Source organism: Delphinapterus leucas, chromosome 21, assembly GCF_059928025.1.
Source record: "Delphinapterus leucas isolate spDelLeu-1000000601 "Yukka" chromosome 21, BTC_Dleu_Yukka2, whole genome shotgun sequence".
Taxonomy (NCBI): Eukaryota; Metazoa; Chordata; class Mammalia; order Artiodactyla; family Monodontidae; genus Delphinapterus; species Delphinapterus leucas.
Genome location: NC_143149.1, coordinates 40045110 through 40062174, shown reverse-complemented (window position 1 = coordinate 40062174; position 17065 = coordinate 40045110).

Genomic DNA, 17065 nt, shown 5'->3' with positions numbered 1-17065 from the left:
TGACCTCACAGCAGAGGGCGCTCCTCACAGAAGGGTGAGGAAACCAGCCAGGATCACACTCTCACCAGAGGGCCCACATCTCCAAGGGAATGGGAAATAGGCAGGAGTGTGCTCACACCAGTGGGGCCACATATCGAAAGGTGAGGAACCCATTACATGTGGCCTCAAACCAGAGAACCCACATCACCAATGGGCTGGGAATGAGGCAGGCAGGAGTAGCCGCACAACATAGGGCCCATAGAATAAAAAGTTGAGGAAACCAGCAGTTGGAACCTCTGAGCAGGCAGCCCAGAACAGCGAGGCTATGGGATCCAGGCAGGAGTGAAGTCACAACAGAGGGCCTACATCATGAAACTGTAAGCAACCCAGCCTTTGGGACCTCAGAGCACAAGGCCCACATTCCCATTGGGACGGGAACCTTGCAGGAGTGTCCTCGCACGACTGGGCGCACATCAGAATATGTTGGAATCCCAGCAGTTAGGGCCTAACAAGAGGGCCTTCATAACCAAGGGGACGAGGCCACCACCAGGATCCACCTGCCACTAGAGGGTTCGTGTCGCCAAGGTGACATGTGCCAGCCAGGCAGGAGTGACCTCACAGAAGAGGGCCCACCTCACACAAGGGTGAGGAACCCAGCCAGGATCAGAATCTCACCAGAGGGCTCACAACACCAAGGGGATGGGAACCAGGCAGGAATTTCCTCACATCAGTATGGCCACATCATCGAAAGTAGAGGAACCCAGCACGTGTGGCCTCAATCCAGAGGACACACATCATAAAGCGGCTGGGAATGAGGCAGGCAGGAGTAGCCTCACAACAGAGCGCCCATAGAATTAAAAGGGTGAGAAATCCAGTAGTTGCGTCCTCCCTGCATGCGGCCCAGAGCACCTAGGCTATGGGATCAAGGCCGGAGTGAACTCACACCAGAGGGCCCACATCATGAAGCTGTGAGCAAGCCAGCCGTTGGGACGTCAGAGCAGAATTCCCACATCCCCATGGTGATGGCAACTTAGGAGGAGTGTCTTCGCACCAGTGGACGCAAATCCGAAATTGTGGTGAGCCCAGAGCAGCTAGTGCCTGATGCAAGAGGGCCCTCATCACCAAAGGGAGAGACTCCCAGCCAGATCCAAGTGCCACCAGAGGGCCCACGTTGCCTAGGAGCCGTGTGCCAGCCAGGCACTTGTGACCTCACAGCAGAGGGCTCACCGCACGGAAGGGTGAGGAACACAGCCAGGATCAGACTGTCACCAGAGGTCCCACATAACCAAGGGGATAGGTATGAGGCAGGAGTTTCCTCACAACAGAGGGGCCATGTCATCGAAAGGTGAGCAACCCAGCACATGTGGCATCAAACCAGAGGAACCACATCACCAAAGGGCTGGAAGAGAGTCAGGCAGGAGTAGCCTCACAAGGGAGAGTCGATAGAATTAAAAGAGTGAGTTATTCAGCAGCTGGGTCTTCCCATCAGGTGGCCCACAGCACTGAGGCTATGGGATCAAGGCCGGAGTGAACTCACAGCAGAGGGCCCACATCATGAAACTGTGAGCAAGCCAGCTGTTGGGACCTCAGAGCAGAAGGCCCACATCCCCATGGTGATGGGAACCTTGCAGGAGTGTCTTGGCACCACTGGGCGCACATCAGAAAATGTGGGGAGCCCAGATGTAAGGCCCTGAAACCAGAGGGCCCTCATCACCGAGGGGAGGAGGCTCCCAGCCGGGTGCAACTGCCACCAGAGGGTCCACGTCACCAAGGTGACGTGAGCCAGCCAGGCAGGAATGTCCTCACAGCAGAGGGCCCACCTGACAGTAGGGTGAGGTACCCAGCCAGGATCAGACTCTCACCAGAGGGCCCACATCATGAAAGTGTGAGAAAGCCAGCCTTTGGGACTTCAGAGCAGGAGTCCTACATCCCCATTGGGATGGGAAACTGGCAGGCGTGTCCTCGCACCAGTGGGTGCACATCAGAAATTGTAGGGAGCCCAGAAGTTAGGGCCTGACGCCAGAGGGCCCTCATCAAAGAGGGGATGAGAATCCCAGCAGGATCCAACTGACACCAGAGGGCCCACGTTGCCAAGGGGACGTGTGCCAACCAGGCAGGAGTGACCTCACAGCACAGGGTCCACCTCACAGAAGCTTGAGGAACCCAGCTAGGATCAGACTTTCACCAGAGGGCCCACCTCACGAAGAGGATGGGAACCAGGCAGGAGTGTCCTCACATCAGTGGGGCCACATCCTCGAAAGGTGAAGAACCCAGCACATGTGTCCTCAAACCAGAGGACCCACATCTTCAAGGGGCTGGGAGTGAGCCAGGAAGGAGTAGCCTCACAACAGAAGGCAAAAAGAATAAAAAAAGGTGAGGAATACAAGAGTTGGAACCTCCCAGCAGGCGGCCCAGAGCACCGAGGCTATGGGATCCAGTCCATAGTGAACTCACACCAGAGGGCCCACATCCTGAAACTCTGAGGAACCCAGCCGTTGGGTCCTCAGAGCAGAAGGCCCACATCCCCAAGAGGATGGGAACCTGACAGGAGTGTCCTCGCACCCCTGGGCGCACATCAGAACATGTTTGGAGGCCAGCAGTCAGGGTCTGACGCCAGAGGACCCTAATCACTGAGAGGAGGAGGCTCCCAGAAAGCTCCAAATGTCATCAGATGACCCACATTGCCAAGGCGATGAGTGCCAGCCAGTAAAGTGTGACCTCACAGCAGAGGTCCCCCCTCACAGAAGGTTGAGGAGCCCAGCCAGGATCAGACTCTCACCAGAGGGCCCACAACACCAAGGGGATGGGAACCAGGCAGGAGTGTTCTCACACCAGTGGGGCCACATCATCGTAAGGTGAGGAACCCGGCACATGTGGCCTCAAACCAGAGGACCCCCAAAACAAAGTGTGTGGCAATGAGGCAGGCAGGAATAGCCTCACAACAGAGGGCCCATAGAATATAAATACGAGGAAACCAGCAATTGGAACCTCCCAGCAAGAGGCCCAGAGCACCGAGGCTCTGGGATCCAGGACGGAGTGAACTGACACCAGAGAGCCCACATCATGAAAGTGTGAGCAACCCAGCCGTTCGGACTTCAGAGCAGAAGGCCCACATCACCATGGGGATGGGAAACTGGCAGGTGTGTCCTCGCTCTACTGGGTACACATCAGAAAATGTGGGGAGCCCAGAAGTTACGGCCTGACCCCAGAGGGCCCTCATCACCGAGGGGACGACACACCCCGCAGGCTTTAAATGCCACCACAGAGCCCACGTCATCAAGGCGACGTGTGCCAGCCAGGCAGGAGTGACCTCACAGCAGAGGGACCACCTCACAGAAGGCTGAGGAACCGAGCAAGGATCAGACTCTCACCAGAGGGCGCACATCACCAAGGGGATGGGAACAAGGCAGGGATGTCCTCGTACCAGTGGTGCCACATCATCGAAAGGTGATTAACCCAGCATATGTGTCCTCAATCCAGAGGACTAACATCACCAAGTGGCTGGGAGTGAGGCAGGCAGGAGTAGCTTCACAACAGAGTGCCCATAGAATAAAATGTGAGGTATCCAGCAGTAGGAACCTCCTAGCAGGTGGCCTAGAGCACCGAGGCTATGGGATCCAGGCCGGTGTGTACTCACACCAGAGGGCCCACATCATGAAACTGTGAGCATCCCAGGCGTTGGACCACAGAGCAGAAAGTCAACATCGACATGGGGACGGGAACCTGGCAGGAGTGTCCTTGCACCACTGGTTGGACATCGAAAAATGTGGGGAGCCCAGCAGTTAGGGCCTGAGGCCAGAGGGGCCTCATCACTGAGGGGAGGAGGATGGCAGCAGGCTCCAACTGCCACAGTAGGGCCCACATCATCACAGCGACGTGTGACAGGCAGGCAGGAGTGACCTCACAGCAGAGGGCCCACCTCACAGAAGGTTGAGGAACACAGCCAGGATCAGACTCTCACCAGAGGACCCACATCACCAAGGGAATGTCAACCAGGAAGAAGTAGCCTCACACCAGTTGGGCCACATCATGGAAAGGTGAGGAACCCAGCACACTTGGCCTCAAAAAAAGAGGATCCACATCACCAAGTTTTGGGGACTAAGGCAGGCAGGAGTTGCCACACAACAGAGGGACCATAGAATAAAAATGGTGAGGAATCCAGTAGCTGTAACCTCCCAGCAGGCGGCCCACAGCCCAGACACTATGGGATACAGGGCGGAGTGGACTCACACCAGAGAGCCCACATCATGAAACTGTGAGCAACCTAGCCGGTGGGACCTCAGAGCAGAAGGCACACATCCCCATGGGGATGGGAACGTGGCAGGAGTGTACTGGCATCACTGGGCGCACATCAGAAAACGTGGGGAGCCCAGGAGTTAGGGCCTGACACAAGGGTGCCCACATCACCCATGGGTGGAGGCTCCAAGCAGGATCCAACTGCTACCAGAGGGCCCACCTTGCCAAGGGGACGTGTGCCAGTTAGGCAGGAGTGACCTCACAGCAGAGGACCCACCTCACAGAAGGGTGAGGAACCAAGACAGGATCAGACTCTCACCAGAGGGCCTACATCACCAATGGGATGGGAACAAGGCAGGAGTGTCCTCACACCAGTCGGGCCACATCATCGAAAGGTGAGGAACCCAGCACGTGTGGCCTCAATCCAGAGGACCCACAACACAAATGGGCTGGGAATGAGGTAAGCAGGGATAGCCTCACAACAGAGAGCCCATAGAAAAAAAATGTGAGGAATCCAGCAGTTGGCACCTCCCAGCAGGTGGCCAAACGCACCGAGGCTATGGGATCCAGGACAGAGTGAACTCACACCAGAGGACCCACATCATGAGACTGTGAGCAACCCAGTCTTTGGGACAACGGGGCAGAAGCCCTACATCCCCATGGCGATGGGAATCTGGCAGGAGTGTTGTCGCACCACAGGGCACACATCAGAAAATGTGGAAAGACCATCAGTTAGGGCCTGACGCAAGAGGGCCCTCATCACCAAGGGGAGGAGGCTCCCAGCAGGGTAAAACTGCCACCAGAGGGCCAACGTCACCAAGAGGACGTCTGCCAGCCAGGCAGGAGTGACCTCACAGCAGAGGGCGACCTCACAGAAGGGTGAGGAACCCAATCAGGATCAGACTGTCACCAGACGGCCCACATCACCAAGGGAATGGGAACCAGGCAGGAGTGTCCTCACACCAGTGGGGCCACATCATCAAAAGGTGAGGAAACTAGCACATGTGGCCTCAAACCAGAGGACCCACATCACCAAGGGGCTGCGGGTGAGGCAGGCAGGAGTAGTCTCACAACACAGGGCCCATAGAATGAACAAGGTGAGGAATCCAGTTGTTGGAATCTCCCAGCAGGCGGCCTGGCGCACCAAGGCTATGGGATCCAGGCAGGATTGAACTCACACCAGAGAGCCCACATCATGAAATTGTGAGCAACCCAGCCGTTGGGACCTGAGAGCAGAAGGCCCACATCCCCATGGGGATGGGAACCAGGCAGAAGTGTCCTCGAACCACTGGGAGCACATCAGAAAATGTGGAGAACCCAGCACTTAGGGCCCGATGCAAGAGGACACTCATCACCGAGGGGAGGAGGATCCCAGCAGCCTCCAAGTGCCACCAGAGGGCCCACGTAACCAAGGCAACCTGTACCAGCCAGGTAGGTGTGACCTCACAGCAGAGGGCGCTCCTCACAGAAGGGTGAGGAAACCAGCCAGGATCACACTCTCACCAGAGGGCCCACATCTCCAAGGGAATGGGAAATAGGCAGGAGTGTGCTCACACCAGTGGGGCCACATATCGAAAGGTGAGGAACCCATTACATGTGGCCTCAAACCAGAGAACCCACATCACCAATGGGCTGGGAATGAGGCAGGCAGGAGTAGCCGCACAACATAGGGCCTATAGAATAAAAAGTTGAGGAAACCAGCAGTTGGAACCTCTGAGCAGGCAGCCCAGAACAGCGAGGCTATGGGATCCAGGCAGGAGTGAAGTCACAACAGAGGGCCTACATCATGAAACTGTAAGCAACCCAGCCTTTGGGACCTCAGAGCAGAAGGCCCACATTCCCATTGGGACGGGAACCTTGCAGGAGTGTCCTCGCACGACTGGGCGCACATCAGAATATGTCGGAATCCCAGCAGTTAGGGCCTAACAGTAGAGGGCCTTCATAACCAAGGGGACGAGGCCACCAGCAGGATCCACCTGCCACTAGAGGGCCCGCGTCGCCAAGGTGACGTGTGCCAGCCAGGCAGGAGTGACCTCACAGAAGAGGGCCCACCTCACACAAGGGTGAGGAACCCAGCCAGGATCAGAATCTCACCAGAGGGTTCACAACACCAAGGGGATGGGAACCAGGCAGGAATTTCCTCACATCAGTATGGCCACATCATCGAAAGTAGAGGAACCCAGCACGTGTGGCCTCAATCCAGAGGACACACATCACCAAGGGGCTGGGAATGAGGCAGGCAGGAGTAGCCTCACAACAGAGCGCCCATAGAATTAAAAGGGTGAGAAATCCAGTAGTTGCGTCCTCCCTGCATGCGGCCCAGAGCACCTAGGCTATGGGATCAAGGCCGGAGTGAACTCACACCAGAGGGCCCACATCATGAAGCTGTGAGCAAGCCAGCCGTTGGGACGTCAGAGCAGAATTCCCACATCCCCATGGTGATGGCAACTTGGGAGGAGTGTCTTCGCACCAGTGGACGCAAATCCGAAATTGTGGTGAGCCCAGAGCAGCTAGTGCCTGATGCAAGAGGGCCCTCATCACCAAAGGGAGAGACTCCCAGCCAGATCCAAGTGCCACCAGAGGGCCCACGTTGCCTAGGAGCCATGTGCCAGCCAGGCACTTGTGACCTCACAGCAGAGGGCTCACCGCACGGAAGGGTGAGGAACACAGCCAGGATCAGACTCTCACCAGAGGTCCCACATAACCAAGGGGATGGGTATAAGGCAGGAGTTTCCTCACAACAGAGGGGCCATGTCATCGAAAGGTGAGCAACCCAGCACATGTGGCATCAAACCAGAGGAACCACATCACCAAAGGGCTGGAAGAGAGTCAGGCAGGAGTAGCCTCACAATGGAGAGTCAATAGAATTAAAAGAGTGAGGAATTCAGCAGCTGGATCTTCCCATCAGGTGGCCCACAGCACTGAGGCTATGGGATCAAGGCCGGAGTGATCTCACAGCAGAGGGCCCACATCATGAAACTGTGAGCAAGCCAGCTGTTGGGACCTCAGAGCAGAAGGCCCACATCCCCATGGTGATGGGAACCTGGCAGGAGTTTCTTCGCACCACTGGGCGCACATCAGAAAATGTGGGGAGCCCAGATGTAAGGCCCTGAAACCAGAGGGCCCTCATCACCGAGGGAAGGAGGCTCCCAGCCGGGTGCAACTGCCACCAGAGGGTCCACGTCACCAAGGTGACGTGAGCCAGCCAGGCAGGAATGTCCTCACAGCAGAGGGCGACCTCACAGAAGGTTGAGGAACCCAATCAGTATCAGACTGTCACCAGACGGCCCACATCACCAAGGGAATGGGAACCAGGCAGGAGTGTCCTCACACCAGTGGGGCCACATCATCAAAAGGTGAGGAAACTAGCACATGTGGCCTCAAACCAGAGGACCCTCATCACCAAGGGGCTGCGGGTGAGGCAGGCAGGAGTAGTCTCACAACACAGGGCCCATAGAATGAACAAGGTGAGGAATCCAGTTGTTGGAATCTCCCAGCAGGTGGCCTGGCGCACCAAGGCTATGGGATCCAGGCAGGATTGAACTCACACCAGAGAGCCCACATCATGAAATTGTGAGCAACCCAGCCGTTGGGACCTGAGAGCAGAAGGCCCACATCCCCATGGGGATGGGAACCAGGCAGGAGTGTCCTCGAACCACTGGGAGCACATCAGAAAATGTGGAGAACCCAGCACTTAGGGCCCGATGCAAGAGGACACTCATCACCGAGGGGAGGAGGATCCCAGCAGCCTCCAAGTGCCACCAGAGGGCCCACGTCACCAAGGCAACCTGTACCAGCCAGGTAGGTGTGACCTCACAGCAGAGGGCGCTCCTCACAGAAGGGTGAGGAAACCAGCCAGGATCACACTCTCACCAGAGGTCCCACATAACCAAGGGGATGGGTATGAGGCAGGAGTTTCCTCACAACAGAGGGGCCATATCATCGAAAGGTGAGCAACCCAGCACATGTGGCATCAAACTAGAGGAACCACATCACCAAAGGGCTGGAAGAGAGTCAGGCAGGAGTAACCTCACAACGGAGAGTCGATAGAATTAAAAGAGTGAGGAATTCAGCAGCTGGGTCTTCCCATCAGGTGGCCCACAGCACTGAGGCTATGGGATCAAGGCCGGAGTGAACTCACAGCAGAGGGCCCACATCATGAAACTGTGAGCAAGCCAGCTCTTGAGACCTCAGAGCAGAAGGCCCACAACCCCATGGTGATGGGAACCTTGCAGGAGTGTCCTCGCACCACTGGGCGCACATCAGAAAATGTGGGGAGCCCAGAAGGAAGGCCCTGAAACCAGAGGACCCTCATCACTGAGGGGAGGAGGCTCCCAGCCGGGTGCAACTGCCACCAGAGGGTCCACGTCACCAAGGTGACGTGAGCCAGCCAGGCAGGAATGTCCTCACAGCAGAGGGCCCACCTGACAGTAGGATGAGGTACCCAGCCAGGATCAGACTCTCACCAGAGGGCCCACATCATGAAACTGTGAGAAAGCCAGCCTTTGGGACTTCAGAGCAGAAGTCCTACATCCCCATGGGGATGGGAAACTGGCAGGCGTGTCCTCGCACCAGTGGGTGCACATCAGAAATTGTAGGGAGCCCAGAAGTTAGGGCCTGACGCCAGAGGGCCCTCATCAAAGAGGGGATGTGAATCCCAGCAGGATCCAACTGACACCAGAGGGCCCACGTTGCCAAGGGGACGTGTGCCAACCAGGCAGGAGTGACCTCACAGCACAGGGTCCACCTCACAGAAGCTTGAGGAACCCAGCTAGGATCAGACTTTCACCAGAGGGCCCACCTCACGAAGAGGATGGGAACCAGGCAGGAGTGTCCTCACATCAGTGGGTCCACATCCTCGAAAGGTGAAGAACCCAGCACATGTGTCCTCAAACCAGAGGACCCACATCTTCAAGGGGCTGGGAGTGAGCCAGGAAGGAGTAGCCTCACAACAGAAGGCAAAAAGAATAAAAAAAGGTGAGGAATACAAGAGTTGGAACCTCCCAGCAGGTGCCCCAGAGCACCGAGGCTATGGGATCCAGTCCATAGTGAACTCACACCAGAGGGCCCACATCCTGAAACTCTGAGGAACCCAGCCGTTGGGTCCTCAGAGCAGAAGGCCCACATCCCCAAGAGGATGGGAACCTGACAGGAGTGTCCTCGCACCCCTGGGCGCACATCAGAACATGTTTGGAGGCCAGCAGTCAGGGCCTGACGCCAGAGGGCCCTCATCACTGAGAGGAGGAGGCTCCCAGAAAGCTCCAAATGTCATCAGATGACCCACATTGCCAAGGCGATGAGTGCCAGCCAGTAAAGTGTGACCTCACAGCAGAGGTCCCCCCTCACAGAAGGTTGAGGAGCCCAGCCAGGATCAGACTCTCACCAGAGGGCCCACAACACCAAGGGGATGGGAACCAGGCAGGAGTGTTCTCACACCAGTGGGGCCACATCATCGTAAGGTGAGGAACCCGGCACATGTGGCCTCAAACCAGAGGACCCCCAAAACAAAGTGTGTGGCAATGAGGCAGGCAGGAATAGCCTCACAACAGAGGGCCCATAGAATATAAATATGAGGAAACCAGCAATTGGAACCTCCCAGCAGGAGGCCCAGAGCACCGAGGCTCTGGGATCCAGGACGGAGTGAACTGACACCAGAGAGCCCACATCATGAAAGTGTGAGCAACCCAGCCGTTGGGACTTCAGAGCAGAAGGCCCACATCACCATGGGGATGGGAAACTGGCAGGTGTGTCCTCGCTCTACTGGGTACACATCAGAAAATGTGGGGAGCCCAGAAGTTACGGCCTGACCCCAGAGGGCCCTCATCACCGAGGGGACGACACACCCCGCAGGCTTTAAATGCCACCACAGAGCCCACGTCATCAAGGCGACGTGTGCCAGCCAGGCAGGAGTGACCTCACAGCAGAGGGACCACCTCACAGAAGGCTGAGGAACCGAGCAAGGATCAGACTCTCACCAGAGGGCGCACATCACCAAGGGGATGGGAACAAGGCAGGGATGTCCTCGTACCAGTGGTGCCACATCATCGAAAGGTGATTAACCCAGCATATGTGTCCTCAATCCAGAGGACTAACATCACCAAGTGGCTGGGAGTGAGGCAGGCAGGAGTAGCTTCACAACAGAGTGCCCATAGAATAAAATGTGAGGTATCCAGCAGTAGGAACCTCCTAGCAGGTGGCCTAGAGCACCGAGGCTATGGGATCCAGGCCGGTGTGTACTCACACCAGAGGGCCCACATCATGAAACTGTGAGCATCCCAGGCGTTGGACCACAGAGCAGAAAGTCAACATCGACATGGGGACGGGAACCTGGCAGGAGTGTCCTTGCACCACTGGTTGGACATCGAAAAATGTGGGGAGCCCAGCAGTTAGGGCCTGAGGCCAGAGGGGCCTCATCACTGAGGGGAGGAGGATGGCAGCAGGCTCCAACTGCCACAGTAGGGCCCACATCATCACAGCGACGTGTGACAGGCAGGCAGGAGTGACCTCACAGCAGAGGGCCCACCTCACAGAAGGTTGAGGAACACAGCCAGGATCAGACTCTCACCAGAGGACCCACATCACCAAGGGAATGTCAACCAGGAAGAAGTAGCCTCACACCAGTTGGGCCACATCATGGAAAGGTGAGGAACCCAGCACACTTGGCCTCAAAAAAAGAGGATCCACATCACCAAGTTTTGGGGACTAAGGCAGGCAGGAGTTGCCACACAACAGAGGGACCATAGAATAAAAATGGTGAGGAATCCAGTAGCTGTAACCTCCCAGCAGGCGGCCCACAGCCCAGACACTATGGGATACAGGGCGGAGTGGACTCACACCAGAGAGCCCACATCATGAAACTGTGAGCAACCTAGCCGGTGGGACCTCAGAGCAGAAGGCACACATCCCCATGGGGATGGGAACGTGGCAGGAGTGTACTGGCATCACTGGGCGCACATCAGAAAACGTGGGGAGCCCAGGAGTTAGGGCCTGACACAAGAGTGCCCACATCACCCATGGGTGGAGGCTCCAAGCAGGATCCAACTGCTACCAGAGGGCCCACCTTGCCAAGGGGACGTGTGCCAGTTAGGCAGGAGTGACCTCACAGCAGAGGACCCACCTCACAGAAGGGTGAGGAACCAAGACAGGATCAGACTCTCACCAGAGGGCCTACATCACCAATGGGATGGGAACAAGGCAGGAGTGTCCTCACACCAGTCGGGCCACATCATCGAAAGGTGAGGAACCCAGCACGTGTGGCCTCAATCCAGAGGACCCACAACACAAATGGGCTGGGAATGAGGTAAGCAGGGATAGCCTCACAACAGAGAGCCCATAGAAAAAAAATGTGAGGAATCCAGCAGTTGGCACCTCCCAGCAGGTGGCCAAACGCACCGAGGCTATGGGATCCAGGACAGAGTGAACTCACACCAGAGGACCCACATCATGAGACTGTGAGCAACCCAGTCTTTGGGACAACGGGGCAGAAGCCCCACATCCCCATGGCGATGGGAATCTGGCAGGAGTGTTGTCGCACCACAGGGCACACATCAGAAAATGTGGAAAGACCATCAGTTAGGGCCTGACGCAAGAGGGCCCTCATCACCAAGGGGAGGAGGCTCCCAGCAGGGTAAAACTGCCACCAGAGGGCCAACGTCACCAAGAGGACGTCTGCCAGCCAGGCAGGAGTGACCTCACAGCAGAGGGTGACCTCACAGAAGGGTGAGGAACCCAATCAGGATCAGACTGTCACCAGACGGCCCACATCACCAAGGGAATGGGAACCAGGCAGGAGTGTCCTCACACCAGTGGGGCCACATCATCAAAAGGTGAGGAAACTAGCACATGTGGCCTCAAACCAGAGGACCCACATCACCAAGGGGCTGCGGGTGAGGCAGGCAGGAGTAGTCTCACAACACAGGGCCCATAGAATGAACAAGGTGAGGAATCCAGTTGTTGGAATCTCCCAGCAGGCGGCCTGGCGCACCAAGGCTATGGGATCCAGGCAGGATTGAACTCGCACCAGAGAGCCCACATCATGAAATTGTGAGCAACCCAGCCGTTGGGACCTGAGAGCAGAAGGCCCACATCCCCATGGGGATGGGAACCAGGCAGAAGTGTCCTCGAACCACTGGGAGCACATCAGAAAATGTGGAGAACCCAGCACTTAGGGCCCGATGCAAGAGGACACTCATCACCGAGGGGAGGAGGATCCCAGCAGCCTCCAAGTGCCACCAGAGGGCCCACGTCACCAAGGCAACCTGTACCAGCCAGGTAGGTGTGACCTCACAGCAGAGGGCGCTCCTCACAGAAGGGTGAGGAAACCAGCCAGGATCACACTCTCACCAGAGGGCCCACATCTCCAAGGGAATGGGAAATAGGCAGGAGTGTGCTCACACCAGTGGGGCCACATATCGAAAGGTGAGGAACCCATTACATGTGGCCTCAAACCAGAGAACCCACATCACCAATGGGCTGGGAATGAGGCAGGCAGGAGTAGCCGCACAACATAGGGCCCATAGAATAAAAAGTTGAGGAAACCAGCAGTTGGAACCTCTGAGCAGGCAGCCCAGAACAGCGAGGCTATGGGATCCAGGCAGGAGTGAAGTCACAACAGAGGGCCTACATCATGAAACTGTAAGCAACCCAGCCTTTGGGACCTCAGAGCACAAGGCCCACATTCCCATTGGGACGGGAACCTTGCAGGAGTGTCCTCGCACGACTGGGCGCGCATCAGAATATGTCGGAATCCCAGCAGTTAGGGCCTAACAGTAGAGGGCCTTCATAACCAAGGGGACGAGGCCACCAGCAGGATCCACCTGCCACTAGAGGGCCCGCGTCGCCAAGGTGACGTGTGCCAGCCAGGCAGGAGTGACCTCACAGAAGAGGGCCCACCTCACACAAGGGTGAGGAACCCAGCCAGGATCAGAATCTCACCAGAGGGTTCACAACACCAAGGGGATGGGAACCAGGCAGGAATTTCCTCACATCAGTATGGCCACATCATCGAAAGTAGAGGAACCCAGCACGTGTGGCCTCAATCCAGAGGACACACATCACCAAGGGGCTGGGAATGAGGCAGGCAGGAGTAGCCTCACAACAGAGCGCCCATAGAATTAAAAGGGTGAGAAATCCAGTAGTTGCGTCCTCCCTGCATGCGGCACAGAGCACCTAGGCTATGGGATCAAGGCCGGAGTGAACTCACACCAGAGGGCCCACATCATGAAGCTGTGAGCAAGCCAGCCGTTGGGACGTCAGAGCAGAATTCCCACATCCCCATGGTGATGGCAACTTGGGAGGAGTGTCTTCGCACCAGTGGACGCAAATCCGAAATTGTGGTGAGCCCAGAGCAGCTAGTGCCTGATGCAAGAGGGCCCTCATCACCAAAGGGAGAGCCTCCCAGCCAGATCCAAGTGCCACCAGAGGGCCCACGTTGCCTAGGAGCCGTGTGCCAGCCAGGCACTTGTGACCTCACAGCAGAGGGCTCACCGCACGGAAGGGTGAGGAACACAGCCAGGATCAGACTCTCACCAGAGGTCCCACATAACCAAGGGGATGGGTATAAGGCAGGAGTTTCCTCACAACAGAGGGGCCATGTCATCGAAAGGTGAGCAACCCAGCACATGTGGCATCAAACCAGAGGAACCACATCACCAAAGGGCTGGAAGAGAGTCAGGCAGGAGTAGCCTCACAATGGAGAGTCAATAGAATTAAAAGAGTGAGGAATTCAGCAGCTGGATCTTCCCATCAGGTGGCCCACAGCACTGAGGCTATGGGATCAAGGCTGGAGTGATCTCACAGCAGAGGGCCCACATCATGAAACTGTGAGCAAGCCAGCTGTTGGGACCTCAGAGCAGAAGGCCCACATCCCCATGGTGATGGGAATCTGGCAGGAGTTTCTTCGCACCACTGGGCGCACATCAGAAAATGTGGGGAGCCCAGATGTAAGGCCCTGAAACCAGAGGGCCCTCATCACCGAGGGGAGGAGGCTCCCAGCCGGGTGCAACTGCCACCAGAGGGTCCACGTCACCAAGGTGACGTGAGCCAGCCAGGCAGGAATGTCCTCACAGCAGAGGGCGACCTCACAGAAGGTTGAGGAACCCAATCAGTATCAGACTGTCACCAGACGGCCCACATCACCAAGAGAATGGGAACCAGGCAGGAGTGTCCTCACACCAGTGGGGCCACATCATCAAAAGGTGAGGAAACTAGCACATGTGGCCTCAAACCAGAGGACCCTCATCACCAAGGGGCTGCGGGTGAGGCAGGCAGGAGTAGTCTCACAACACAGGGGCCATAGAATGAACAAGGTGAGGAATCCAGTTGTTGGAATCTCCCAGCAGGTGGCCTGGCGCACCAAGGCTATGGGATCCAGGCAGGATTGAACTCACACCAGAGAGCCCACATCATGAAATTGTGAGCAACCCAGCCGTTGGGACCTGAGAGCAGAAGGCCCACATCCCCATGGGGATGGGAACCAGGCAGGAGTGTCCTCGAACCACTGGGAGCACATCAGAAAATGTGGAGAACCCAGCTCTTAGTGCCCGATGCAAGAGGACACTCATAACCGGGGGGAGGAGGATCCCAGCAGCCACCAAGTGCCACCAGAGGGCCCACGACACCAAGGCAACCTGTACCAGCCAGGTAGGTGTGACCTCACAGCAGAGGGCGCTCCTCACAGAAGGGTGAGGAAACCAGCCAGGATCACACTCTCACCAGAGTTCCCACATAACCAAGGGGATGGGTATGAGGCAGGAGTTTCCTCAGAACAGAGGGGCCATATCATCGAAAGGTGAGCAACCCAGCACATGTGGCATCAAACCAGAGGAACCACATCACCAAAGGGCTGGAAGAGAGTCAGGCAGGAGTAACCTCACAACGGAGAGTCGATAGAATTAAAAGAGTGAGGAATTCAGCAGCTGGATCTTCCCATCAGGTGGCCCACAGCACTGAGGCTATGGGATCAAGGCCGGAGTGAACTCACAGCAGAGGGCCCACATCATGAAACTGTGAGCAAGCCAGCTCTTGAGACCTCAGAGCAGAAGGCCCACAACCCCATGGTGATGGGAACCTTGCAGGAGTGTCCTCGCACCACTGGACGCACATCAGAAAATGTGGGGAGCCCAGAAGGAAGGCCCTGAAACCAGAGGGCCCTCATCACTGAGGGGAGGAGGCTCCCAGCCGGGTGCAACTGCCACCAGAGGGTCCACGTCACCAAGGTGACGTGAGCCAGCCAGGCAGGAATGTCCTCACAGCAGAGGGCCCACCTGACAGTAGGGTGAGGTACCCAGCCAGGATCAGACTCTCACCAGAGGGCCCACATCATGAAACTGTGATAAAGCCAGCCTTTGGGACTTCAGAGCAGAAGTCCTACATCCCCATGGGGATGGGAAACTGGCAGGCGTGTCCTCGCACCAGTGGGTGCACATCAGAAATTGTAGGGAGCCCAGAAGTTAGGTCCTGACGCCAGAGGGCCCTCATCAAAGAGGGGATGTGAATCCCAGCAGGATCCAACTGACACCAGAGGGCCCACGTTGCCAAGGGGACGTGTGCCAACCAGGCAGGAGTGACCTCACAGCACAGGGTCCACCTCACAGAAGCTTGAGGAACCCAGCTAGGATCAGACTTTCACCAGAGGGCCCACCTCACGAAGAGGATGGGAACCAGGCAGGAGTGTCCTCACATCAGTGGGTCCACATCCTCGAAAGGTGAAGAACCCAGCACATGTGTCCTCAAACCAGAGGACCCACATCTTCAAGGGGCTGGGAGTGAGCCAGGAAGGAGTAGCCTCACAACAGAAGGCAAAAAGAATAAAAAAAGGTGAGGAATACAAGAGTTGGAACCTCCCAGCAGGTGCCCCAGAGCACCGAGGCTATGGGATCCAGTCCATAGTGAACTCACACCAGAGGGCCCACATCCTGAAACTCTGAGGAACCCAGCCGTTGGGTCCTCAGAGCAGAAGGCCCACATCCCCAAGAGGATGGGAACCTGACAGGAGTGTCCTCGCACCCCTGGGCGCACATCAGAACATGTTTGGAGGCCAGCAGTCAGGGCCTGACGCCAGAGGGCCCTCATCACTGAGAGGAGGAGGCTCCCAGAAAGCTCCAAATGTCATCAGATGACCCACATTGCCAAGGCGATGAGTGCCAGCCAGTAAAGTGTGACCTCACAGCAGAGGTCCCCCCTCACAGAAGGTTGAGGAGCCCAGCCAGGATCAGACTCTCACCAGAGGGCCCACAACACCAAGGGGATGGGAACCAGGCAGGAGTGTTCTCACACCAGTGGGGCCACATCATCGTAAGGTGAGGAACCCGGCACATGTGGCCTCAAACCAGAGGACCCCCAAAACAAAGTGTGTGGCAATGAGGCAGGCAGGAATAGCCTCACAACAGAGGGCCCATAGAATATAAATACGAGGAAACCAGCAATTGGAACCTCCCAGCAGGAGGCCCAGAGCACCGAGGCTCTGGGATCCAGGACGGAGTGAACTGACACCAGAGAGCCCACATCATGAAAGTGTGAGCAACCCAGCCGTTGGGACTTCAGAGCAGAAGGCCCACATCACCATGGGGATGGGAAACTGGCAGGTGTGTCCTCGCTCTACTGGGTACACATCAGAAAATGTGGGGAGCCCAGAAGTTACGGCCTGACCCCAGAGGGCCCTCATCACCGAGGGGACGACACACCCCGCAGGCTTTAAATGCCACCACAGAGCCCACGTCATCAAGGCGACGTGTGCCAGCCAGGCAGGAGTGACCTCACAGCAGAGGGACCACCTCACAGAAGGCTGAGGAACCAAGCAAGGATCAGACTCTCACCAGAGGGCGCACATCACCAAGGGGATGGGAACAAG